Raw genomic sequence first — 27,929 nt, forward strand, 5'->3', positions numbered from 1 at the left:
AAATGCACCCACTGAGGAGAGTCTCATTGGCATACAAATCAAATAGTAACGTGAATCAGCAATAGACATGGGAAGGGAGACAAGTTGGGTTAAACAAATGGCAGAATACTTTGTCCCTACCAAAGACACAGTTCTGTGTGAGGATCCCCCACCTGGGCAACCTGTAAATAAAGTATATTAACAAGCCCAGTCCATGTATTGTTTAAAGTAATCTTGTTTCCCTCTAAAAATGTTCTACTACCCCCAATGTACCTGGGTTAGCAGAGTACTTCGATGGGTCATCGACTGATCCCTCTTCAGTGAACTCCCTTTAAGGCAGGAGCCACGGGTCATAGAGATTCCTCGAAGAAAATGTGAACAGTGTCATTGAGACGGTAGCTTCAGCCTTAGTGGTGCTTGCAAACGATTGCTCGTGGACGTCCCACGAAGACGAGGTGTGCTGTGCACCTCGATGATGAGAGTTTGCTGCCGCAAACAGTCAATGAAGAATGTAGGCCCAGCAAGGGTGTCAGGTCGTCGGCATTGACGATCGGGACTCGACCACGGCTGGCTTTCGGATCTTTGTCGGCATCTTTGTGGACTTCGGGTGGTGGGAAACTCACAGTGGATTATCCTCGGTTCATCAGCAACATTGACTTTCTCCGGAGGGGCAAAGTGGTCGACGGTGATGAGCAACGGAGTCCTTGATTTCAAAGTGTTTTAGGTAATTGAGCGTTGCGGCTCCGGTCGACGGGGTTACAGCGGTCCTCCGAACCTCGGTCAACGGTGATGGTCGACCCTACACCTCGTCCCGAACGAATCCCCAGCCGGAAAAGAGCCCAGCAACACCGTAGTCGCCGACCACATGAACTCATGCCGATTCCTACCGCCCTAGCCACAAGCATTCACCATGGAAGGTACTCTGCTGGCCTACCACACACTACTGTTAGACCACGCACTCTGCTCAGAATGGACGAAGAACAACAGGAATGAACGGAAGTCAATCGCATGGACGCACTTGACTAAACACTAAATAATAAATGCCATGTTGCAGGACGTTAGAAACACCATGACAACATAGTTGCGTTAGACACGAAGCACATTCGCAAATCTGTGCAATTGGAAACACACGCACAAACCTACATGAAGAACACAAATAGTTTGCAAGTTAGAGGACAGTAACATACATGTACAGTAGCTACACGTTTATTGTTTTGTCAGTAGGGCACCATCGCACCGCGGAACGCAAGAAGCAAGAAGAATCCGTATTTATGCTTGCAACGCTTACAGGCAATTAAACCTATGGAAGCCTGGGACGTGGCAAGTCACCGGAATTCGTTAACCTGTAGACATTACAGCGATTCTCAAATGGGGACTACTGCAGGTAGGCCATGATAAACTCAGTAAATTTCCAGATGCAAGGTACTGTGCAGCCAGAATGAACCCTGGCGAGAGTCTCAGGCAGTCAAGGCCGTCATGTTGCGACTCTGCATTCCACCCCTCCAGCCAAGGTGACATCGGCAGCTACAGCAAAATATTCCCTGCAAATGCATCTTAAATTCAAAGTAATTGAACTCACAAAAGTGGACCCCGACCACGTGACCCAGCAAAACCAACAACCAGCCAAGGCTTGGAGCCTGAGAACAGGTGCCTCGCCAATGGGAATGGAATACTCTCATGGCATTAGCTGTCCTCACACTATTGTAATGTGCAAACACATAGTTGCAACTTACTGAAACATAGTAGACATGCACGTGAGAACAGGTGTCTTGCGGGCTGGGAACAGAGTTTGTCCCAGGCTTGGGGGCCCATGGCCTGACCAATAAGGGTGTTGCATTCAGGGGTAGATGGTGGGAAGCTACTGTCCAATCATAGAGCTTACCCAATGTAACTTTTTCGTAGTAGCAATTTTCGGGGATGATCCAAGCACACCACTTGACATAGCCATAGCCACTAACAGCGCCTTCTATAAGTTCCTATAGGGGACCTACCACTCAGCAGCCTATCCTGAGTGATGTTACGTTTGGGGGAAGGAGCCAGGAGTGACACAGAATGTGACATCACCTGTTATCAAAACTGGTCTGCGAGCCAGCGCTCGGTGTGGTGTGCCCAGACCTCGTTGGCATCTGATCCCTGTGTGTTATCTGAAATAAACCAGAGTAGAGCCAGAGTAGACCCTTGCTCCTTGTGTGGACCATGGCTTCTTGGGACCCAGGAGGGAGTCAGGGCCCTCCGTGAGCTGCAAGTCTGCGGACCCTCGGCGTGGGTCTGCTCGCCCCAGAAATTACATTGACAAGTTGGAGGCCCCAGCGAGATTGTTTGTGACGTCCGCTCGGCCAGGTGCTGCCTCCTCTGCCAACGGACTCCAGGGGGCCATGGGACCCTCACAGGAATTGCAAGAACACAGGACCGTGCAACTGGCAGAACTGGTCATCGGAAGCCGACGTAAAATTATCCCATCCGTGATTGGCGAGTTGTCCACACGGTCCAGAGGGGTCAGGGGAGTCAGCGGCCGAGCAGTGCCGGCAGGCGTGTAACAACGTAAGTGTGGTCCATGCAACGAGCAACCCAATAGTGTGGATGGGAAGAGGGTTATGTGATAGGGGAAGGGGCATGCAGACTTGTAGTGTCATTAAACACTGAGGTGCTTAGTGTTTGGCGTACATTCAGGTCACGTGGCAATAGTCTCCTATGACTGAATAAGGTTGGTTGTTTAACGCGCTTGCGTCGCGAATGGAAGTAGTTGTAGTGGATTTCTATGAGTTGGACGTTCTAGTTCGGCAAATAGATGATGGTTTTCCCATAGGGATTAGCTGAGGCTATCTGTTACGGAAGGTGTCTAGCTGGTTAAGTCTCCCTGTCGTGAGGCCTATCATCCGTTAGGTGACGCAGCGGGTGCAGTTTTATTCACAAGAGATAAAACAGTGGGAAATGGATACTCTGCTCCTGTAGAAGTGGGAAGACAGCTGTGGGGAAGTTGGGGAACTGTGGGGGAGGGATTGTAATGTTGTTCTGTTCATGCACGAAGACTCTTTCCATCATATGAACCTTAGTTGGTGACAGCACCCATAGACTATTGCATAGGAGCCTGGTTGTGAATCGTTGAAGGTTAACATTTCTTGGATTGTCAGACAGGTGAACGAGCGGCAGAGCGCGGACGGCGCCTGCGCGTGATTTGAGGTTGCTTGTCGAGTTACGGCGGTTTTGGCATAAGTGGAACAGTGCGAGGGTACGCCGCCTAAGGTACGGAGCAGTGGAGGCTCGTAAGAAGAGAGAAGAACTGATACATGTACATGAATAATGCATTGTGTAATCAACATTTTTTCTTCCTCCATTAAGTAACCCTCAATTAGAGGTCAGGTAAAATTACGCTTTGATTGTGTTCAGTGGGAGGGCAACGGGGAAATGTACAGCAGATCAGAGGTAGTGCAAACCCCCATTCAACACCTGTGTCACACCTAGCCCCACTACAGAGATAAGATGATTAAGAACTTTGTCCAATGGTCAAAGAATATGGAAAGGAAAGACCCTAAGAACATGGCCGCCTAACGGCAGCTTTTCCCCATACATGCTGCAATCACTCCTGACCCACACACAGACCACATACAAGGGAAAGAAGTAAGCTAAACGGATGGAGATATACGATTTATGGCGTATGTTCCAGGTGGACTGGCTATGGATAATTGCAGTGTAAGAAGGAGGAGGGCGCAGACTTGTGCGTGCCACCCCCAGCGCTGCCCAGCATTACCTCCGATGACATAGAGGAAGAGGAGGAGGAAGGATTATATCCCCTACGAGAATTAGAGGGAATTAAGGAACCACAGGAATCAAGGGCTGTGGAAGGGTATTCAAACCCCATGTACAAACTACCCCACTATTCCCCGAAGACACCTGCCCCAGGCAATATGCAGTATGGGAGGGGGGAAAAGGCCGAGAGTAAGAGCTATGAGGAGGAAGGCCTGCAACGCAAAAAAACGGAATTTGCAAGACTAGGACAAGACGAGTGGGTGGCGGCACAGGTTTTGTTAAAACTTCAAGGGGTTACGACAGGGAAAGCAGAAGGTCTGGCAAGAGCAATTGAGGAGCTAGAACTAGGACAGGGATGCAAGGAGAAGGCGGCGCACGCAGTAAGTACAGAGCAACAGCGTGGAAGGAGAGATCATAAGGGGGAGGAAGCGATGAGGGATCGGACAGTGATGACGTTTAAGGAATCGGAAATGGAAAGGTAAGGAAGGATTGGGCCAGGGAAGGGATGTGGAGAGGTTGCAGAAAGAGACGTGGAAGTATCGAAAGAGGTAGAGAAGTCAGGGAGAATTGATGAAGAGACGGGGAAGGGAAGAGAGGAGGATTGCGGAAACTGAGATGGGTACGGGAGGAAAAGGATTATGATGCAGGAGACATGTAAGTACAAGGAAGGGAAGCTGAAGGAGCTGAGGTTGGCAAGGATGACTAGAGAAAAAAACGATAGAGAGGAGGAGGAGCGGGCACTCAGGAGAGTCAGAGAAGCAATAAAGATGGAATTGGCCTGGAAGAGACACGATGGCTGAGACGAGGAGGAGCAGCGGGACAAACAGGTAAGTAACAGGTATGAGGACAGCGAGACAGGTACATCCACGCAATATCAAGGGGGTGGCGAGGTAGTACCCACAGGGGTGTGAGAAGATAAGGATGCATGCTGCCTCATGAACATCGATCTCAAAACAGTGACCACACGCTACCCCCGTGTACGTAGACTGACATTCTCTGATGGGTTCTGTAGTGAGGAGGAAGATGAGGATGGAGAGTACAAGCATATGGACGAGGGATGGGAAGGACCCCGCAAAATCTACATAATACGGACAGGCACAGGAATGTCATGGGAGTGCAAAACACAAGGGGAAACAGAGGGAGAGCACAGGGTGAGTAGTACAAACAGAGACACTGCACAAGGAGTAGTTGCGCAGACACTGTACATAAGTAGGCTTTGGGACCCCCCAGGTTGCAAGGGAGGGGAGGCAACGGCAGCACTAACAAAGGGAAGCATATCGCTACGGGGGCTCGCAGGGGCATGGAGCACCTCACACCGTACACGCCCAACACAGGTAACAGATACAGAGGCTGGGGCAGAAGATGAATGGGGGCCTATCCAAATGTGACAGTACAGACGCGCACTGGAAGAGAGGGCTGCACATTCTCAGATGCCGCTGTTAGAGAGAGGCGGGACAAGGCCACAATATATACCATGGAAGAATGCTAACAAGGAAAACATTAGGCTGAGATTACCGTCCTTGAGTGGAGGGGCTCGGAAATGGATATATGAAATGGAGAAACTAATGGCAGGACACAGGCTAGCGGTGGGCGATGTCAAGGGGCTCCTGGTCTCCATATTAGGTGATGCAGCGGATGACATTTGGAAGAGGGCGGGGTTCCCGGGGGTAACCATCCACAACACTGCTTACAATGGGGCGCCATTTGCAAACTGCAGGCATGCAGTATGGCAGGCATTACGGACACAATACCCTGACACATCAGATATTGGAGCTAGCACGTCACGCAAGATGCGTGATGATGAGGACCCTGTTAGCTACATTCAGGAAATCAAAGAGCTTTGGCACCTTGAAACGCAGGAGCCATTGGATAAAACTACAGCTATCTTTTATCACATCTTGGTACATGGGTTGCCAGAGCTGTTGCAGAGACAACTAAACTACTGCACGCTATGGCAAGAAAAGATGAAACAAATGTCTGAGGACAGGAAAGCGGATGAGGCGAAAGTTGGTTCAGAAGAAATGATATAAATACACCCTCGAGGGTCCACTCATAAATAGCGCGACCCCACAGCAACAAATAGCAGTATCACAACCACATCCCCAACTGCAACAAACCACACTGCCACAGCAGTACAACCCTGTGCAGCAATTCACACAGCAGATGGGAGGGGGTTACTGGGGAATGGGCGGTTACCAAAATAACTATAGGGGGAGAGTAGGATTTCAGAGAGGGATGTTCAGGGGCTGCCCACCAGGAAAAGGTGAGGGGGGACGAGGGTGCCCATGGCATATGAGAGAACCCCAGCAGTGCTGGGTGTGTGGCCAATTGGGGCACATCTCCCAGTCATGCAGAAGCAGGGGAATGCAGCCGGAGTGGGGAGAGCAAGGGCAACTCAACTGTCAGGGGGGACAAAATAGGTATCACTTGCAAGATACTAGGCAGATGGGTCCGCCACAGGCTATGCAACCACAACACCCACCATTGCCCCAGGTGTACCAGCAGACGGTGCCAGCCAAAGTGTGCAGACACCACCACAGCAACAGTTACAACAGCAAAAAACAGTAATGCAGCGGCCCCAGTACACAGAGCCAGCACAGCAACTGACACAGTTACAAGACAATTCCCTGCAGCCTATGGTGACAAGAATGGGTGGGGTGACGCTAGTAGGACACAATCCATATATGGGGAATGGGCAGTCATTGTACCACCAATAGGACAGCCCACATACAAACTTGTTGTGTCCCATCCTATCAGTCACACCTAACCCTGCGGAGGAACCTCGCATAAGTGTGGCTATAGGTGACAAAGTATTTTCCTTCTTGGTACAAACTGGGGCGATTAGGTCATGCATAAGGGAGGGGAAATATAAGTTGTCAGGCGATGGCATGAACACTCAAGGATTCTCTAGGGCTCGAGAAGTGGTTCCATTTAATGATACCATCTCCTTATCAATCGGAGATCACGATTTATCGGTGCCTTACTACACTCCAACCAAGCGCCTATAAATATACTGGGGCACAACATAATGAGTAGGTTGAACATGACCATTTTTTTTTCACAGACAAAGGTATAATTTGTTCCACTCCAGGCATCCACATGCTCACAGCTAGGCAAATACTGCAGGCATACTGTGGTCAGTGTATACAGAGGGGGGAGCCTGTTGACCCAGAGGTCTTCCAGTACGGGACGGACATGGCCCTTGCGTGGCTGCCAGGGATTGCAGGGAAGGAATGGAGGAGACCCGGTGAGTACCTCTTCAGTCCAGAGACACCAGCAGATGAGAAGGAAGGGGCCTTCATATCACTAGACATAGAAGGGATAGTAGCAATGGAAGATTGGGTTGCTGTGCATGCGCTGGATGATGAAGGGAAAGTATGGAGAGCGATAATAGTGCTGGCAGAGGGATGCAGGTTAACATAAATGTCAGACCAAAAACTGTTTTCTCAGAAAGAAGGGAAAAGCAAGATAATGTTAGAAATCAGGGTGTACGTCGGGTTACGCATAACTTACAGGGAAATGGCACAGAGGATGGCAATGGCCTTAGATGCACCACCCTCTTTTTGCGAGGAGGATCTGGCAAAGGTACCCGAGATGCTATGGACTACCAGTCCATATGACGTTGGATGCATAAAAAGCATAGGAGGGGTACAGATAATACTGAAACCAGATGCGATACTACCCAGAGCTCGACAGTACCCTCTGACAAAGGAAGCGGATGAAGGTATCTATGAGACAATAAGTGCCCTCATCGACAGAGGTATCTTAGTACCATCGGAATCCCTGTGTAACACTGCAGTCTACCCCGTGCGGAAGGCAAATTTGGGATGTGGCATTTTATGCAAGATTTACGGCCTCTTAACAGCATTGTAGAGGCAGAGTACCCAGTAGTAGCCAACCCAGTGACCATCCTATGTGGCATCCCGGCAGAAGCCACGTGCTTCACAGTGATTGACCTCAATAATGTATTCTTCTCAGTACCTCTACATCCAGACTCACAGGATCTCACAAGCTTCATACATCGAAACCAGAAGTGGAACATACACGGTTGCCACAAGGGTACTGTGAGTCGCCGTCAATTTTTAACAGAATAATACAAATGGATTTGGCAAAGGTGCAAACAAAAAGCACGGTGCTGCAGTTCCTGAATGATATCCTCATTTGTAGTATGACTGAGGAGGAGTGCAGGGAAGTGTCAGTACACATGGTCACCGTCCTAGCACAGAAGGGATACAAGGTAGACAAGGCAAAACTGCAGTACTGTCACAAGGAGGTGCTATACCTCGGGCAGGTAATATCCCAGAATGGCAAGGGTATAACCCCCAGTAGGGCGCAAATGATACTTGACACGGCCCAGCCGAAGACAGTGAGGGACCTGCAGCAGTTCATCGGCCTGTGCAACTACTGTAGGGCATGGGTACATATACGAGCCCTCTCCTCACTGCATTAAAAGAAGCACAAAGGAACAGAAAACAACTGAATTGGACAAGGGAAATGACAGAAGCATTCCATGAGCTCAACTAGCGATATCTACAGCCCCAGTTCTAGGGACTCCAGATTATAAAAAATAATTTTTCATATTTTCTCCCTCAGATGGACTGACAATGAAGGCAGTACTGACACAAAGGACACACCTGGGCCACAAGCCAATAGCCTACTAAGGTGGACAACTGGATCCAGTGATGTTAAGGCATTTCCCTTGTGAGCAACATTTGATGATTAATGATGATTAATGATGATTAGACGCTCACAAGTACCTGATCTCCCCGCCTCTGTGTCAGAACAAGCTATAGACAAAACAGAGAAGCGCCCTTAATGTGAAGACAAGACAATGTGCAGATGTAAATATTGTATAGTGGTGTGCGGATACTCAGAAAAATTGTGTATGAATAGAATGTCCTCACAGCATGCATAATCTCATCAGGAATGCACTGTGTAACACTATTTTCATGTTCTCTTTTCTCTCTCACACATGCTGGTTGCAATTGCATATGTAATGCATAGTTAGCCAGGATAAGTCAAATGTAACTAGATTCTGCCCTCCACTGACCACCCAGAAATATTGTCTCAACAATACATATATGCAATACGGAGGGGGGCCCGCACTTCACTGCGGCCACCCTGAATATATTACAACGCATTCCTCAGATATTTGAACAAACATTATCTGCACCTTCGCCCTATCCTTCTGGTTTTAAAGACAAAGACAAGTTGGGAGGAAATTTTTGTATGGGCACTGAATGATAGACTAGTTCGCAGAGCTTGAAATACTCAATAGTACTAACGCTAACGCATTTTATCGCGATTTTCAGGCGGGCAACTTTATCACTGCATCTACTTCTGCGCCGATAACAAAACAAGTAAAATGGCAAGAGTAATAAAGGTTGCTATAAAAAATGTTTGATGTCACTGGGGGTGGGTATGATGATGATTGGCTATTGGTACTTCTATGTCGCTTTGCATGCCCCCACTGCTTCAACTACTAATGCCTCCCCAGCCCAAACAGCAGAAGCTACGATGTCAGGTGGAATATCAACAACTATGGCTACGGTAAGGAGGGGGAAACGTAGTGTGAGTACTGACACAGGTGGAGTAAACACTTACCTTACAGATGCTGCACACATAGCCAGCAATATGTGGTATAAACATATGACCAAGATAGGCAAGGATGCAACAAGGGAGAGCTGCTATGTCTGCTCGCTGATCACATATGCCATGGGGGCTTCCAAGAACTATGTGGCGACGGAAATACCAGCGGCCAAGGCAAAGTGCCTTTTTTATCTCGCAATGTTTCAGACAAAAGGGAGATTCCAAGGGAAGATGGCCACACTGAGGTGGCAATCCAGAGACACTTTTTCCTACAAAGACAACTTTATAAAAACGTTACTAATGATGAACAACTACTGGCAGCAGGCGGAGGCCCTTAGATATATCACCAACGATCCGGAGAAGGGAGAAACTAAGGAAATTATGTTACAATACCTACCATGCCAGTGGGGAGCGAAGGAGAGAGGAGGAGAGCCCGGCTGTTTGGAACAACAACATAAGTTATTGTATGGGAAGGTGTATACAAAGGATGGATGGGAAGATGGAGTAGTAGGAAGCAAGGCACTGACACTATCCAAGGCTCCAGTGAGTAAGGTCCAGGAAGAAAATGACAAATGTCTCAAGGAATGAGCAAGAAGCGCAAGTTTACTTACATGGGTGGACAAGGAAGATAGCCCACTAACAATAATACCTACACCAACCCTATGCTACCAACAAGACGGCACCAAAGAGGTGGGGCGCAACGAAGGATGCAGACGGATAGAGAAGATATTGCAACCCAAGGCAGGGACGGCAGTGCTAATGGACCACTACTGGGTCTGTGGCTCCAAGGCATACTAGAAACTCCCACCAAACTGGGGATGGGTATGTTCCCTGGAGCATGTCAACATACCCTCACTGGTAGTACCAAAAGCACATGTCAACCTCAATAAATTCCCTAAAATGGATGAAGGGAGAACCAGAAAGGAGAGGCCATTAAAGGAGACACCAGACACTATGCAACTACACTAGAAAACGGAATAAAATATTAAGAGGAAACTATTTTTGGGGATGGTCTGAGGCAGTGCTCAATGAAATACCTCCATCTCACAGGTTGTGCAGGAAAACAGCAATGTTGTTCTCAGCGCTTATATATCCTGGGTTCTAGAAATATGCCAATGCAAAATGGCTGTAAATAACCGTCTGGGAGCTGATGATGACCATCAACTCCACTGTGAACGGTTTCAATGCAATAAAGGAAGCGCTTCGGTCAATAAAGTTTGTTGGCCTTGCAGAACAGATATGTCTTAGACCTCCTCACAGCAATAGAGGGAGGAGTTTGTGCCAAAATTGGAAGCTCCTGCTGCACTAGAAAACGGAATAAAATATTAAGAGGAAACTATTTTTGGGGATGGTCTGAGGCAGTGCTCAATGAAATACCTCCATCTCACAGGTTGTGCAGGAAAACAGCAATGTTGTTCTCAGCGCTTATATCTCCTGGGTTCTAGAAATATGCCAATGCAAAATGGCTGTAAATAACCGTCTGGGAGCTGATGATGACCATCAACTCCACTGTGAACGGTTTCAATGCAATAAAGGAAGCGCTTCGGTCAATAAAGTTTGTTGGCCTTGCAGAACCTTGTCTTAGACCTCCTCACAGCAATAGAGGGAGGAGTTTGTGCCAAAATTGGAAGCTCCTGCTGCACATTCAAACCTGCAAACAATGAGGAAAATGGGACATTGTCTGATGCCGTGGCGCAATTGGAGAAATTGCACGCAAAGATGGAAGGGGAGTCGAAGGGTGTGGAAAAGGATAAAAGCTGGTTCTGGTACATCTGGTCCTGGATGCCCTCTTGGCTATCGGTAGGTTTGAAGGTACTAGCAGGAGGACTAATAATGGGACTAGCATCCGTATTCAGTGTCAAGTTCTGCATAGCAAGGTGAAAGACAGCAACAGAAGAGGCAGTAGGATTGAAGCTATTGATGGCCATGCACAGTGACGAGCATATGAATGAGGTACTAAAAGAGCGTGAAAGATTGAGACAGCAAATAACACAAAACAATGTACACCCCCCTACTATAAATGTGGAAAATCCTTGCAACCTGAAGAAGAACATAGGGAAATGGGTGTATTGTAAACCTGGGGGTGGCTGCGTATATATGTACTGGTCCTTTGAAGATCACGTGACCCATTACTGACATCTGGATAGTATAACGAAGGTATGGCGGCTGATGGAAGATAAAAGAAACCACAATGTAGTGATCGACAAGACGACCAGAGGGTGAACTGAAGAGGAAAAATCCCAACATACTCCTCGTCCCAAACGGATCCCCATCTGGAAAAGGGGCGAGCAACACCGTAGTCACCGACCATATGAACCCATGCCAATTCCTACCACCCCAGCCACGAGCATTCACCATGGAAGGTATTCCACTGGCCTACCACGTGCTCCTGTTAGACCACGCACTCTGCTTAGGATGGACGAAGAACAACAGGAATGAACTGAAGTGAATCACATGGACGCACTTGACTATACGCGGAATAATAAACGCCATGTTGCAGGTCGTTAGAAACACCATGACGACATAGTTGCGTTAGATATGAAGCACATGCGGAAATCCACGCAACATTTGGCTGCTGCAGCCTTTGCTGTGGAGAAGGCATCATCAATAACTATGGGATGCTCCACCACATTCTTTGTGGAACAGGCCCTCTTTGCGATCCTGCACAAGCCAAAAAGCGCACTAACTACACAGATAGAAACATGGTATGAAATAATCTTGTCAAAGCCAGAGCTAAAGATAGTGAGATGCAAGAATGTAAATCCGGCACAATTCCTGACAGAAGAGTACGGAGAGGGGGAGCGTGGTCACGATTGTACACAAGCCATTGAAATATAAACAAAAACACAGAGAGTGGAAGACCCTCTTGAAGGGGGAGAGGTACTGTACATTGATGGCTCGTCGGCAATTGACCAAGGGCACGGGATAAGGAGAACAGGTGCGGCGGTGGTGAGAATGAATGAGGACTGGAGTAGTGAGGTAGTGATAAGTGTCTGCCCCCTCACCCCCACATTATTCAGCACAAGCAGCAGAACTAGTAGCCCTCATACTAGCACTAAAGGAGAGTGAGGGGAAGAGAGTTACCATATATTCTGACAGTGCATACGTTACCTCGACGGTACACTCTGGGCTAGCGCGATGGGCAAGACGAGGGTTTCGAAGGGCCGATGGGACTCCAGTACAACATGCCTTACTCTTGGGAGAAGTCATAGGAGCAATCATATACCCGGCCGAGCTAGCATTAGTGAAATATCAGGCACGCACCAACCGAGAAGACCCGGTATCAAAGGGGAATGAGACAGCGGATTACCACGCAAAGCAGGCATCATACTTTGGAGAAATGTGGGATATACCACAGAAAAGGAAAGAGAGGTGGGGTAAGGATGATGCTAATGGCAGATGGGTACAATCACTTACCTGCAATACAAATCATGGAATTGCAGGCAGCAGCACCCATGGAGGAGAAGGAGCTCTGGGTAAAAAGAGGGTGCTCAATGTCCCCTACTGATGCATTTTGGCAACAGAACAATACAGGCAAGGTAGTGATGCCCCGTGCACTATTGGATATGGCTCTCTCACAGCTACACCATCCCACGCATACAGGGAAAGAGGTAATTGCCGCACACATTAAGGAATCATGTTCTGCACTGACTTAAATGCACAAGTTTCAAATTTCAAAAGTAACTGCTTGACATGCCAACAATTCACGGCAGGGCATACATTAAGGGTAATAGCAGGAGTGATTCCCTGGCCTGTAGGTCCATTTTTGCACCTCCACATTGACTATGTGGTTATCATCAGTGTGTGCCAAGAATACCGGTACATGTTAGTGGTGGTATGCCCCTTCTCAAGATGGATAGAAGCAGGACCCTGCTCTCATGCTGATGCCCTAAGAGCTGCCAGGTTCTTGGTCCGAGAGGTTTTCCCATGGAGTGGGTTTGTGAGGTTCTGCGATCAGACAATGGGCCTCATTTTGCCAACAGACTATTTTGTCACATAACGGCCTTGTTGGGGATCAACCATAAATTTGCATGTGCATACCATCTACAAGCCAACGGCGTATGTGAATGCCTATATCGCCAACTGAAGGAAAGTATAGTCAAGATCCAGAAAAGCACTAAGAGGAATTGGTTACATTGCTTACCTTTAGCCCTGTTGAAGCTCAGGAACAAACCCTGCTCTGACCACCAACTCATGCCCCACGAGGTGGTGACCTGACGCTGCATGTGTCTCTCCCTAGCTCCACCCACTGGGGCTGTTAGGGACTGTGAAGGGCTGGCAGAGTTGTTCGGGACTGAAATGTATGATTATATCAATTCACTTGTTTCGAGCACCTCTTTTATCTCTTGTCAGATCCAACAGACTCAAGGTGAAGCGGAGAACAGCGATCAAGGGGACGGCAACACCCAAAACTCAGGGAAGGAGCAGCATATCAAGAAGGGGGATAAGGTTCTCCTTAAGAACCATACGCGATGCTGGAATTCACCACGCTTCACCGGACCCCACACTGTAGTGGAAGTTGCTGATAGGGCCATAAAAGTGCAGGGAAGGTCAGTTTGGAATCATATCCAGGATGCCAAGATTTACAAGGGAGACATAACACATAGCCCTGATAGCCCACAAGTTAACAATATTCCAGACAGTATTGATGCCCCAATTGTAAGTAACGAAAGTGTTGATGGGCAGGTAAACAACAATCCCCCAGAACAAACTGGCCACATGATGATTAGATCCAGAACATGGCCACTCCTTCGCTCCCCACTGGCATGGTAGGTATTGTAACATCACCTCCTTAGTTTCTCCCTTCTGTGGATCGTTGGTGATATATCTAAGGGAACTGAAGAGGAAAAATCCCAACCTACTCCTCGTCCCGAACGGATCCCCAGCTGGAAAAGGGCCGAGCAACAACGTAGTCACCGACCATATGAACTCATGCCAATTCCTACCACCCCAGCCACAAGCATTCACCATGGAAGGTATTCCGCTGGCGTACCACATGCTCCTGTTAGACCACGCACTCTGCTTAGGATGGACGAAGAACAACAGGAATGAACTGAAGTGAATCAGATGGAGGCACTTGACTAAACGCGGAATAATAAACGCCATGTTGCAGGTCGTTAGAAACACCATGACAACATAGTTGTGTAAAATACGAAGCACACGCGGAAATCCACGCAATTGGATACACACGCACAGACCTAAATGAAGAACACAAACAGTTTGCAAGTTAAAGGACAGTAACATACAAGTACATTAGCTACACGTTTATTGTTTTATCAGTAGGGCATCATAGCACCGCGGAAGGCAAGAAGCAAGAAGAATCCATATCTATGCTTGCAACACTTAAAGGCAATTAACCCTATGGAAGCCTGGGACATGGCTAGTCACCGGAATTTGTTAACCTATGGACATTACAACGATTCACAAATGGGGACTACCGCAGGCCTCAGAGAGACACGGTAGGCCATGATAAACTCAGTAAATTTCCTGATGCAAGGTACTGTGCAGACAGAACTAACCCTGGCTAGAGTCTCAGGCCGTGAAGGCTGTCATGTTGCAACTCTGCATTCCACCCCTACAGCCAAGGTGACATTGTCAGCGACAGCAAAATATTCCCTGCAAATGCATCTTAAATTCAAAGTAATTGAGCTCGCAAGAGTGGACCCCAACCATGTGACCCAGCAAAACCAACAACCAGCCAAGGCTTGGAGCCCGGGAACAGGTGCCTCGCCGCTGGGAATGGAATACTCCCATGGCATTAGCTGTCCTCACACTATTGTAATGTGCAGACACATAGTTGCAACTTACTGAAACATAGTAGACATGCACGTGAGAACAGGTGTCTTGCGGGCTGGGAACAGAGTTTGTCCCAGGCTTGGGGGCCCGCGGCCTGACCAATCAGGGTGGTGCATTCAGGGGTAGATGGCGAGGGACTACTGTCCAGTCAAAGAGCTTACCTAATGTAACTTTTTCGTAGCAGCAATTTTTTTTAGGGATGATCCAAGTACACCACCTGACATAGCCGTAGCCACTAACATTGCCTTCTATAAGTTCATATAGGGGACCTACCACTCAGCGGCCTATCCTGAGTGGTGTTAGGTTTGGGGGGAAGGAGCCAGGAGTAACGCAGAATGTGACGTCACCTGTTATCAAAACTGGCCTGCGAGACAGCGCTCGGTGTGATGTGCCCAGACCTTGTTGGCATCTGATCCCTGTGTGTTTTCTGAAATAAACCACAGTAGACCCTTGCTCATTGTGTTGACCTTGGCTTCTTGGGACCTGTGAGGGAGTCAGGGCCCTCTGTGAGCTGGGAGTCTGCGGACCCTTGGCGCAGCTCTGCCGGCCCCAGAAATTACCTTGACACTATATTAGTGATAAAACAGTTCTTTGTATAAATAAGGTTAAGAATATATACACAGTCAATAACACACTTTGTGCTTTGGCAATACTAATATGATAAATATGTACAATGTTTATGTGGTATCACAGGTTCGTCTGCGACCTTGACTTTCTCCGGTGGGGCAAAGCTGTCGACAGTGATGAGCAAAGGAGTCCTTGATTTCAGAAAGCTGGAGCCTCCAGCTGTTTTTAAGTTATAGTTTGAGATAGTAAGTTGGTTGAGCTAGTTAGATCTGGTCGGTCTGTTGGTCTGATGTCTCGAGAATTTAACTGGCAGGTATTTGGCGGCTGTGTTCGCTAGACGCTTGTGGGTAATGACAAGTGATCTTAGTGTTTGTTTGTTTGTTTGTTTGTTTATTTATTGTGCGCACCGGACCCTGGGGTAGCAGGGCGCAAAAGAACAAGGAAATTTACAGCTTAGTTACAGACGTTACAAGTTACAGGTTCCACGGCAGGCATGGTAGACATTTCTTACATTTACAAGGTAGGACAAGTGCAAGTGCAGATAGAGCGCACAATCAGCAGCTAAACAGTCAAATCTGTAGTGTCAGACAGTATAGCAAGTCAAAGCGGGCAATATGGCATGTCATTACATATCAAGTGAGGTGCAATTGGACAAGCGAGGGGTGGAGAGACATTTATGTCGCATTTTCAGTGAGCCATTTAAAAGTGTTCTTTCTGAAATTGCTGAAAGTTTGGTCAGATCTAAGTGCATGAGGTAGGGCGTTCCATAATTGCGCTGCCTTGACTGGGAAGCTGGTACCTCCAATAGTGACTAATTTAAATCTAGGCACTTGGAGGCAGTTAGGGCTGACTGTTCTTGTGAGTCTGGTGGGATATTTCCTGTTGAGGCGTTCTGACAGGTATCGGGGGGCTTTATTATTTAGGCATTTATGGATAAGGGAAGCAGCTTTGAGGTTGATTTTTTCATGGGTGGAGAGCCATTTGTGATTACGTCTTATTTCTGAAATGTGTGCACTTCTGGGGATACTTAGGGCCGCTCTGAGTGCGTTGTTTTGGAGCACCTGGATTCTATTGATGATTTGTTTGGTAGTCCCTATGTAAAGGGCGTTACAATAATCTAATTTTGATAAAATGAGGGCTCTAGCTAGGATAAGACAACTGTCATCTGAAAGGAATTGTTTCCCAGCTCGTAGTAGCTTGCATGTATAGGCTGTGGATGAGGCCAGTGAGTTCACCTGTTTGGTGAACGATAGTGTCGCATCAAGGTAAAAACCTAAGGTTTTTACTTCTCTGGCAACCTTGATCATGTTGCCATCAATGACAAAGGCTGCGTATTTTTGGTTAAGTTTGGAGATGCGGGCTGCCGTGCCCAGGATGATGAGCTCTGTTTTGTCATCGTTCAGGCATAGACCGTGGTTAGCCATCCATGCCTGAACGATGCTGTAGACTCTATTCACCAAAGCCAGATCCTCAGCGTAATCCCCGATAAGTGGTAAGAGAATCTGGGTATCATCCGCATAGTTGGTATAGGTGATACCCAGATTATCAAGATCGTCGAAGAGTGGCTTTGTGAAGATGTTATAGAGTGTCGGCGAGACACAGGATCCCTGGGGCACTCCACAATTGATTGGAATAGGGTCTGCTGCTGCTGCGGGGGAGAACACCCTCATGGTCCTGTCACTGAGAAATGACTGGGTCCAGGCTATAGCCTCCCCTGAGAAGTGGGCCGCCGAGTCCAAGTGATTACATAAGACTCTGTGGTCCACCAAATCAAAGGCGGCTGAGAGGTCCAGAAGGAGAAGGAGAGCTAATTTTCCCTCGTCTCTGAGTGAGTCTATTTGGGCCTTTAGGTCAATAAGGGCAGTCTCTGTGCCGTGATGCAGCCGGAAACCAGATTGGCGGGTGCCAAGGAGATGGTTCATCTCAAGGAAGTTCTGGATTTGAGTGTACACTACCTTATCTAATATTTTTAGTAAGAAGGGAACTGTGGTGATGGGTCTGTAGTTTGTGGGAATATTGGGATCTAATGTTTGTTTTTTTAGAAGGGGGAGAACCCAAGATTCCTTTAGATTGCGAGGGATGGTGCCCGTAGTGAAGGAGGCATTAATAAGTTTTGTGATGAAGGGGGCTAGATCCCTAGCCGCGTCCTTGATCAGTTGTGCGGGGCATTGGTCATCTTTGCAGTTGGAAGGTTTAAGAGTCAGAATGGTCTTCTCTATCTGAATTACTGAAACCTTGGAGAAGCGGAATTGGGAAGATTCTGTGGGTTTAGGGGTGGAGGTTGCATTTAGCGGGGGTTGGGTAGGTAATGAGGCTTTCTTTAAGGCAATTTTGGTTTGGAGATTGGCCACTTAGTTGGTTAGTGCCAGTTGTATGTCTGTACACCAAGTTTTGTCTTTAATGGAATCATCTTGTACTGCGATGGGATTTTCCAATTCTTTTAGGATGGAGAATAGCTCCTTCATACTAGAGTTAGCTTGGGTGATCCTATTATTATAGGTTTCTTGTTTGGCCAGGATAATTTGTCTTTTTTGTATTGCGAAGAGATGTTTATTAGGTTAGTTTTGTTTTCAGCGGTAGGATGCCGGTTCCAAGCTGTTTCGCATTTTCTCTTCTGTAGTCTTAAGTTTTTTAGGTGGGGTGTAAACCAGGAGATGCTTTTTTGGTTTGCTGTTCCTGAGCTTAAGCGGAGCAATTCTGTCAAGAGCAAGGGACATGGCCTTATTATATTCGTCCACTAGGGTGTCTGGGTCAGTGTGGTCCAGAAGGGAATTAAGTTTAGGTAGGATGTGGGGCAGAATATTATCTGCTGTAATATTTTTCTTGTTTCTGGTGAGGGACATCATTCTGGTCCTTCAGAGCCAAGACCAAAGCATGGCTCTTAGCTCAAACGACTATCTAGCATGTCCATCTCTCCTGCTATTCCGCTCAAGACATCTCTCTGCATAAACCAACTGATCATCCGGTACGATAATGTAATGTATATTCTTCTGTAAATATGATTAAGGACCTGTACCGGTACCTTTGTAAAAAGTATTTTTCTCTTTAAAAAGCATTTTCCGTAGTAAATGTGATTGCTGGGTTAAGCCGTTTATTCTATGATTCCTGTTACTCGTGCTTGCAAGGTGATTTGTAACCCACCTCCTCCGCTTAAACTGATTATTCGTGGATCGTGCAATTTCTTTCTCTGTAAAGTGTGACTGTAACTTGCCATGTACCTACGCATAAGCGCCCAGATACCCTTGGGTGCGGTGCACTATACAAGTAAATAAACTAAACTAAACTAAACAAAGTGTCTTAGGCAATGGAGCGTTGCAGCTCCGTTCGATGGTGTTACAGCGGTCCTCGGAACCTCGGTCAACGGTGGTGGTCGTCGACGGCCTCGACATCCTGGTGCTTTACTTCAGTATTCCTCTGCGATCCCCATCTCCGGTCAGCAGCCTTTCGAGGACTGACTTCCAGGGAGCCTTGGTGAAGGTTAGCTGGTGCACGATGTTCCCTCGTAGCTCGGGAAGAGGTCTCCTAGCCAGGTCCTCTCTTGGATCAGTTCTTGGAGACACAACAGCTTTTAGATTGGTGAAGGAAAGCAGCAGCAATTCTTCTCTTCCAGCTGGGCTTCAAGGTTAAGCATTAAATTTCGACTTCAGCTTCTGAACAATTCCAGTAAGTGAGAGGTCCCCATATATACTGTTGTCTCTCATTCACACTGCTGAGCAAGACTCAGGAAGCCATTCATTCAGAAGGGCATTCAGCAGGCAAGCAGCCAACCAGGCTCACAATGCATTCAGGCCATTCTTCTTCATCCAGACACTCACAACAAGGAATGTGGATTGGGACACGTACCCAGCCATTCAGCACTCCACACTGCATTCATATCAGTTTCGGGCAGGGCTATCTAATTCATTGGGTCACGTGAGGAACCAGACACCCATAACATGAAATGTATATTGGTCACACACTCCATTCACACAGGGCCCACCCCAAGGGTGTACCCACAAAATACAGTCATTGGGAAGGCTCTAGTCAGTCTGGTCTGGACTTCCCCACAATACCATATATGGAACTTCCACCCAACAGCCAGTAAGAGGAAAGGACAGAGTCTGGGCTTCCCAGGATTTTGGGAAAACAAGGTTATAGGCAATAGAAAGCAAGAGGCCCCAAGGGACATCTTGTCTCCTAACAGGAATCAACTGATTCCAAAGGCCTGGGTATCCCAAAAGCATACACTAAGCGTACAGGGTTGTACCCCCACCCATGGGTGCCATGAGGGTATCCCAAAACTCTATTCTTCACAACCAAAAGGAGGAAGAGCTGCACTGTCAGGAGACCCACATGGACTCCTGTGCAGAAAACAACACAGAACACACATGACAAGGACATGGAGGCCATGTCCCTCCAATGCATTTCCAGCATCACGGTCGCCTCCTCCCCCCCATACTGAGGTTAAGGTGGTCTTATCTCCCACAAGTTTGACAACCTCATCCAGACGGTCAACATACCTTCTGGAAAGGCCATCTGCATTATCATGACTCTTCCCTGTTCTATGCTCAATGGTGAAGACTAGCCCTTGCAGGCCAATGGACCACCTGAGCAGTTTCGGGTTTTCACCCCTCATCTGCATAAGCCATTTTAAGGGCGTATTATCTGTTGGTACCTTGAAAGTAGACCCCGTAAGGTAGGGCCTAAAACGCCTAATGCTCCAAACTATGCTTAAACATTCCTTTTCAACAGTAGGCCACCTATGTTCTCTACCTTTGAGTTGCCTACTGATGAATATGATAGGATGTTCCCTCCCTTTGTCATCTAACTGGGACAAGACAGCTCCAATTCCGGTGTCGCAGGCATCAGTCTGAACGAGAAAGGGTTTGCTTTAGTCAGGCACACACAACACAGGTGCCCTACACAGAATTTCCTTCAAGCCAACAAAGGCCCTCTAACAGTCTTCTGTCCAATTAACCTTCCTTGGTTGTTTGCACAAAGTCAGAACTGTCAGAGGGGTAGCTATCATTCCAAAGTCAGGCATGAATTTGCGGTAATACCCAGTGAGGCCCAAAAAGGCTCTCATCTGGGTTTGAGTAGTGGGGGTCTCCTAGTCTTGTACATTCTGTACTTTAATGGGGAGAGGTTGGATTTGACTCTCTCCTACGTCTTGACCAAGATAGGTGACTTTCCCCTGAGCTATCTGGCACTTGGTGGCCTTGATAGTGAGTTTAGCCCTTTTCAAGGCCTGAAACACCTTATCCAAATGAGTCAAATACTCTTCCCAGGTGGAACTGTAGACAGCAATGTTGTCTAAGTAGGCCAAACAAAAGGCCTCCAGCCCACTGAGCGCACGGTTGACTGATCTTTGGAAGGTTGCAAGTGCATTTTTCAACCCAAAAGGCATTATTTTAAACTGGTATAGCCCCTCAGGTATTGAGAACGCAGTCTTTTCCTTGGCATGGTCCATCAGAGCTATTTACCAATAGCTTCAGGTAAGGTCAAAGGTGCTCACAAATTTGGCAGCGCCTATGGTGTCCACAAGCTCATCAGCCCTGGGCAATGGGTGCGCATCAGTTTTGGTGATGGCATTGACCCCTTTGTAATCCACACAGAACTGCCAATCCTTGGTACTTGCCTGGGAACGTGCCTTGGAGACAAGGACCACTGGACTGGGCCAGGGACTGCTTGAGGGTTCAATAACACCCAGATCCAACACCTTGGCTACCTCACCTGGATGTGGTTCTTAACCGTGTCTGACATTCGGTAGCCCATCATCTGTGTCATCCTCCATCTGAGACCTAACACATAGTCTCCCACTTGCTTGGCAGGACCTGGAGGGGTGGCTTGCAAACCTTCTCTGATCAAGGCAAGGGGGCCCCTCACGGTTGTCCAAAGAGCAACTCAAAGGGGATGAAACCAACACCCTCTTGAGATACTTCTCTGTAGGCGAACAACAGGCATGGTAAGAGGAGATCCCATTTCCTCCTTCGGGGCCTTTCAAAGCACCCAGCATGCCCTTGAGAGTTTTATTAAATCTCTCAACCAGACCATTGGTCTGGGGATGGTGTGAGATGGAGAACCTATAGGTTACTACACATTCCTTCCACATCGCTTGCATGTAACTCGACATGCAGTTCGATCCTCTGTCAGAGACCACCTCTTTAGGAATTCCAATTCTGATAAAAATTCCCAGGAGAGCCCTGGCAACCACCTTAGCAGTAATGATCTGAAGGGGTATAGCCTCAGGCTACCTGGTGGCATGATCAACCAGGACCAGGATGAACCGATGTCCACCTGAAGTGGGAGGGTCAAGTGGACCAACAATGTTGATGCCAACCATCTCAAATGGTGTGCCAACCACTGGCAATGGCTGCAATGGGGCAATGACACTGCCTCCAGTCTTGCCAGACAACTGACAAGTGGGACAGGTACGATAGTGGGACTCCATTTCTGCTCGCATCCTGGGCCAGTAGAAATGGGCAGAGTGCCTTTGCTTACTGTTTTTGGTCCCACAATTGACCAGCAAAGGGCACCTCATGCGCCAACGGCCTGTAAACCTGGGGTACCACCAACCTCTTGAGGGCACCAGGTTCAGGCTTAGTGGCCTCACTACAAAGGAGCTCACTCTCCCAATATATTTTGAATGACTTAGGCCAGGGCTTGTTTTCTGAGACCCGAGAGAGAGTGGCACTCTCTCTGACCCTTGCAGAAGTCACCCCTAGAGCGCCCCCTTCAGCCAGCAGGCATTGAAGGTCGGGGTGGTCCTCTGGGTTGAGCACCTCTCCCACAGGAGGGTCTTCTGGCTCTTCTCCATCAGGAGTTGAGTCTCGGGTTACCACTGGACCCAGCCCGTCCAGAGCATGAATCCCAGTGGGTGCTGCTAAAGCAGCAAGAAGAGAAGGAGTCCCCTTCACAGAGGTGGCCTTCTTGCTCTTCCTTCGTGCCTTGGGTCTCCCCTTTGGTTTGGGTACCTGGCTGACAGTCAGAACAGCTGCGACCTGCGACCTAGTGACTGCAGCAGCAGTCAGGGGTAGCCCATAAGAGATCGACCCCTACTCCACTTAATCATTTGCCAACAAAATGTTAGAAGGTTCAGGACAATGTACCTTGTCCTGAACCAGGACGGGAAGCTTTGCTCTCTTGTCGGCATCATGATGGTGACTAAGGCAACAGGAGATAATTTGGGAGGCCCACCAGCTAACCTGGTAGTTCTCAGAGGAGCACTTGCATAGTCCTCTGGCATAATATGGGTCCTTTCCACCACAGTGTCTCTCAAGCCAGTAGAAGGCTGGTCATTCAGGAGGACACTTCTCAAAATCTACGGGTGTTTTGTGGGATTGTAGCTGTACTTCTGAATACTGGTCCCAGGCCCCAAGGGTCACTAGGGAAATCTCTGCAAGAGCACCGCATGTGATTCCTGCATAGGAGGGGAGGAGAGTGGCTTCCACCTCAAGCATGAAGTAAGGGTAGGTCAGGCTAACAGCCTGGACTCCAAGTGGCTTCCTTTTACAGTTGGGGTCACCCTTCTTGTGGTCCAGAGCCCCACAGTCCCAACAAGTGCCAGGAATGCGAGGTATGGTACTGGATCCACTGGGAGCTTGCTTTGCAGCAGGAGGACCATTACTCTTACTCCCACCCACATAAGACTTATCCCCACTAGATTTTTGGTTCTAAGGAGAGGAAGGTTTTGTTTATTTTGGACTGTGATTGCCATTGGGACTCCTCGGACTTCTGAGAGGGCCCTTTCTCTTTGTTCTTGTCCTTCCCACTGGGTTCCTTAGGGGACACCCGGTGGGAGACCCACTTGTCAGCTAGCCTTACCAGCTTAAAGGGATCTAAAATGTTCTGGTCAGCAACATACTGACGAAGCTCTGGTGAACAGGCTTCCGAAAAATGCTCAAAAAACAAAAGGTGGGACAATTCAACAAAAGTTTTCACCTTGTATCCATCAATCCACCCATCATGTTCATAGGTGCAGCACTCACCCAGTCAACCCAAGACACATTCTCTCTTTTCTTATAATGATATGATATGATAGTTTATTTGTATCGCACTGGTACACAAGTGTTTCAGAGAGCGACCAGGCAAAGGGCTGGGGGGGGGGAAACAGGGGAGAACATAAACAACTATCTTACTAGGCCCAGTGACATTGAGAGCGTGCAAGTGCATGGGAAAAGAGGGAAGGTGCATGGAAGGGGGGAGAAGTGGACAGCGCAGAACAGAGCAGAGAAACATAATAAATAATAAATAAAATAAATAGATAAAGGCGATCAACAGTGATAGTGCAGCCAGCAAGTGGCAAAGTGCTAAGTTAGTCAGATAGGGTGTATCTGATAAGAGCAGAAGAAAAGTGGGTGGGGGACTGTATGGGTACAGATACAGACCCAAGTGCAAGGGGTGGCCCGGAGGCAGTGCCGGAGGGTAGCAGGGTGAGCATGTACCTGGGCCCAAAGGACAGAGGGTGGCCAGGTACATGATGCCGAGAGAGAAAGCAGATCAGCAGGGGAGAAGAGGGGCAAAGGAAGAAGTGAAGAGGAAGGCCTTGAGGTGCTTCCGGAACCGGAGATGGTTCTCCTCAAGTTTCAAGGTGGCAGGGAGGCTGCTCCAAAGGAAGGCCCCAGCCGAAGACAGAGATCTACCCCCAGCTTGTTTCTTTGAAAAACGACTGACCCAGAGGGAGTTAGAAGTAGAGTAGTGAAGGGCTCAAGAGGGGAGATATTTACGGAGTGACAGTTGAAGGTATTTTGGACCCAGGCCCCAGAAAGCCTGTAGACAATGCAGAGGGTTTTAAATTTAATCCTTGCATCCACTGGGAGCCAATGAAGGGATTTGAGAGCTGGAGAGAGATCTTGCAGTCCTGATCTGGATTAGTTGTAAAGGGCGGAGAGCGGAGGCAGGTAGATTTAGAAAGAGGCTGTTACAGTAATCCAACCTAGAGAGAACCATAACCTGAACCTTTTAAGGTATTGGGTAGGTGTCATGCCAAACTTGGCAATCAAAGCAGAACATATGCACTCATACTGACCGCTTTCTTCCACACTCAGTTTCAGAATACAGTCATAACCAGTCTGAGGCACTCTGCTTAACAAGCATTTAGCCCAAACTATATTATCAACATCATGGATTCCACATGCCCTTTCAAATGCTTCAATCCGTTGGAGGATATCAGAACCCTCCACATACACACCAACCAAATCTTTCATAAACTTGGTGACAGGGGACCTGACTCTCTCAACTCGATTGGCTGAAATCTCCACTCTAGCTTTCTGTAGCTGGAGTCTATGACATTCAGTGTCCTTGTTTTTAAGTTCAAGATCTCTGTCTTTGAGTTCAAGATCCCTATTTTTGAGTATCACTTGCTGTGCCAACTCCTCCTTCCTTCATACGTTCAGCTTCAGTTTCCAACTTTTTTATATTCAAAGGCCAATTTCATCCTCAATAATTCAAGTTCCAAGGAATTCCTTGAAGAAACAATGCTGGGTTTCAGAATGGAGGCAGCAGGAGAGGTGGCACTCCCAGAAAACAGAATAACAACCACAGGGGCAGGGTCCTCAATGGATGCGTCCCCCCATTCATCAAGAGCATCACCATCAGTCTGGTAGTCCACCAGGGCAGCTATCAGCTCAGCCCTAGACTTATCTTCAAAGTCTAACCCCCTGCCTTCACAAGCACTCTGGAGAGCCTCTAAGCTCATCCTAGTCAATTTACCATTAGATTCCATTGCTTGTAATGTAGTTATCTAGTACACAACCAAATCTCAATTTCACAAAGTGTGGATATTTTGTAAGTGGCAAGGTTACACACTGATTCTTAAAACCATTAGCATCCCACCGCTGCCAACAGTGTAAAGACTGAAGGGGGGTTTCTGTACTCCTGCCCTCTATATGGCAGAGTAGACGCACAGAGCATCCCAGCCACGATTCTCTATATGGCAACGAAGGTCGAGCAATCAAGGCTTAGCTCTCAGGTGGTGATGCAGGCTAGTTCTTAAGTACAGTGTAGTCCCCAAGCCCCCACAAAGGAATGTCCACACACTATGTTTTGGACACGCTGGCGGATACGCCGGCGGCCCAGCTAAGGCCCTCATAAGGCCCCTGTTTACCCCTGTTTGCACCGATTGTGCCGGTGCCGTCTGCACATGCCCGTCCCCGATGCGATGCAAGCATTGCCGTGCAGCACCATACGGCTCCTGAACCTACCTAGACTATTCACTGGACCTGGCCCTCGCAGTACACCATACTTCATTGGTGCTCCGTCGCCGTACTCCATCACTTTGAGGTAACTCACATGTGAACACCGATTACTTGCTACATGTAACTGTGATACCAGTTGGCCCATTAGCAATAACACTTGATAACTGCTCCCCAGTTAATCCGTATGTTATCTAAACCCAGCCACTTGCTGTATCACCCTTTGACAGACTCACTCATTGCATGGCTCCACAGCTGCACATGCTTATGCATTTACATGCTACTATTCTACACTTGATAGTTGCAATTAGCCTGCCTTGAAAGATGCATTTAGCCTGCCTTTGAAAGCTGCACTTAGCTTGCCTGCCACTATACTGATTGTGTTGTGCCTTATGGCTGCTATCAGACCACTATAATTGTGTTGTGCCTTATGGTCGTTAACAGACTACTTTTGATTGTGTTGTGCCTTATGGGCGCTATCAGACCACTCTAAATTGTGTTGTGCCCTAGGGTCGCTTTCAGACCACGTTAATTGTATTGTACCTTATGGTCACTAACAGACCACTATAATTGTGTTGTGCCTTATGGTCGTCAACAGACTACTTTTGATTGTATTGTGCCTTATGGTCACTAACAGACCACTATAATTGTGTTGTGCCTTATGGTCGTTAACAGACTACTTTGATTGTATTGTGCCTTATGGTCACTAACAGACCACTTTAACTGTATTGTGCCTTACGGTCGCCAAGAGTCGACATCTGATTGTGCCACGAACAAACCTTAAACTTTGCAAGTGCTTTAACTCTGAATCTAGTGTTACTGCCTGTAAACCCCAGGGCTTGCAGGCATTAGCGTAGCCAATAACCTCCACCTTCCCCACAGTAGCCCGCCTGAATCCACATCTGAATTATGCCAGCCTGGCTAGTACTCATCATGTTACCCTTCTGCATCATGCCCGATTGCACGCCTTGTAGCAGAAATAGTTACATCTCTTTTAGCAATGGACTCGCCAAGCTTGGCTGTCCCAGACACTATCCCGTGCCATGCCCCACACCCTTCCTGCCCTCCATGCCTCTCTTCCCCTATAGGGCACACAAAGTCCACAGTACTAAAATCAGTATTACCCGAGGTAACACTCCACCTAACCTCATCACAGATGACCATTTTGACAATATCCAGAGCCCACCAAACACACCAGATAAGCATCCTACAGCCTACCCTAACCTCATGACCCGCAACGACAGACTAGGCTATAGACTCCCCACTCCACTTAACAAAATGACCAACAACCCTACAACCAAAGCCCCTAAAAAAAATATCTCTGCAAATATTATGCCTCTCAAAGGTGCCCTACTTAATGTTAGATCCCTTGTGGCACACCCCATAGATATTGCCGACATTATCCACTCAGCAAACTTGGATTTCCTTGCCACTACTGAAACCTGGCTTCATGCCGCAGCAGGTCCCTCTCTAACCCTTGCGGTTCCAGACAACTACTCCATCCTCAGGGCTGACAGACCTAATGCCCATGGAGGAGGTGTAGCACTCATATTCAAATCCTCGCTGGACATTAGATCTGTTACTTCCCTTCCTCTAAACTCATGTGAACACCTATCCGTTAAAATTCAAACCACTCCTAAAAATACCATTTCCTTGGAACTTATATACAGACCCCCTGGTCCCATAGGTTCCTTCGAGGAAGATATAACCTCCCTTATAGTGGAAAAATCTAAACCCTCATCACAGAATATTATTCTAGGTGATTTCAACTTAGGATACAACGATCCACACGACATTCCAGCATCCCCCCTTGCCAATGCCCTTTGTGAACAGACCTACATTCAACTTAACTCTCTACCCACACATCAAAAAGGCAGAACCTTAGACTGGCTCGCTGCCCATAACTGCAACATTATCTGCAAGGACCCCCCAACCACTTATTTGGACCGATCACCTCCTACTTTCATTTGACATTAGCACTAATAACCCTCTCCATATACAGTGCCCACCTGGACCAGCATGTCTGACGAGAAATAAGCGGAACATCACCGCGGAAGCCCTCATCCCACTGGTTCTACC

The sequence above is a fragment of the Ambystoma mexicanum genome, chromosome 4p (assembly GCF_040938575.1).
Source record: "Ambystoma mexicanum isolate Mex_15411 chromosome 4p, UKY_AmexF1_1, whole genome shotgun sequence".
Taxonomy (NCBI): Eukaryota; Metazoa; Chordata; class Amphibia; order Caudata; family Ambystomatidae; genus Ambystoma; species Ambystoma mexicanum.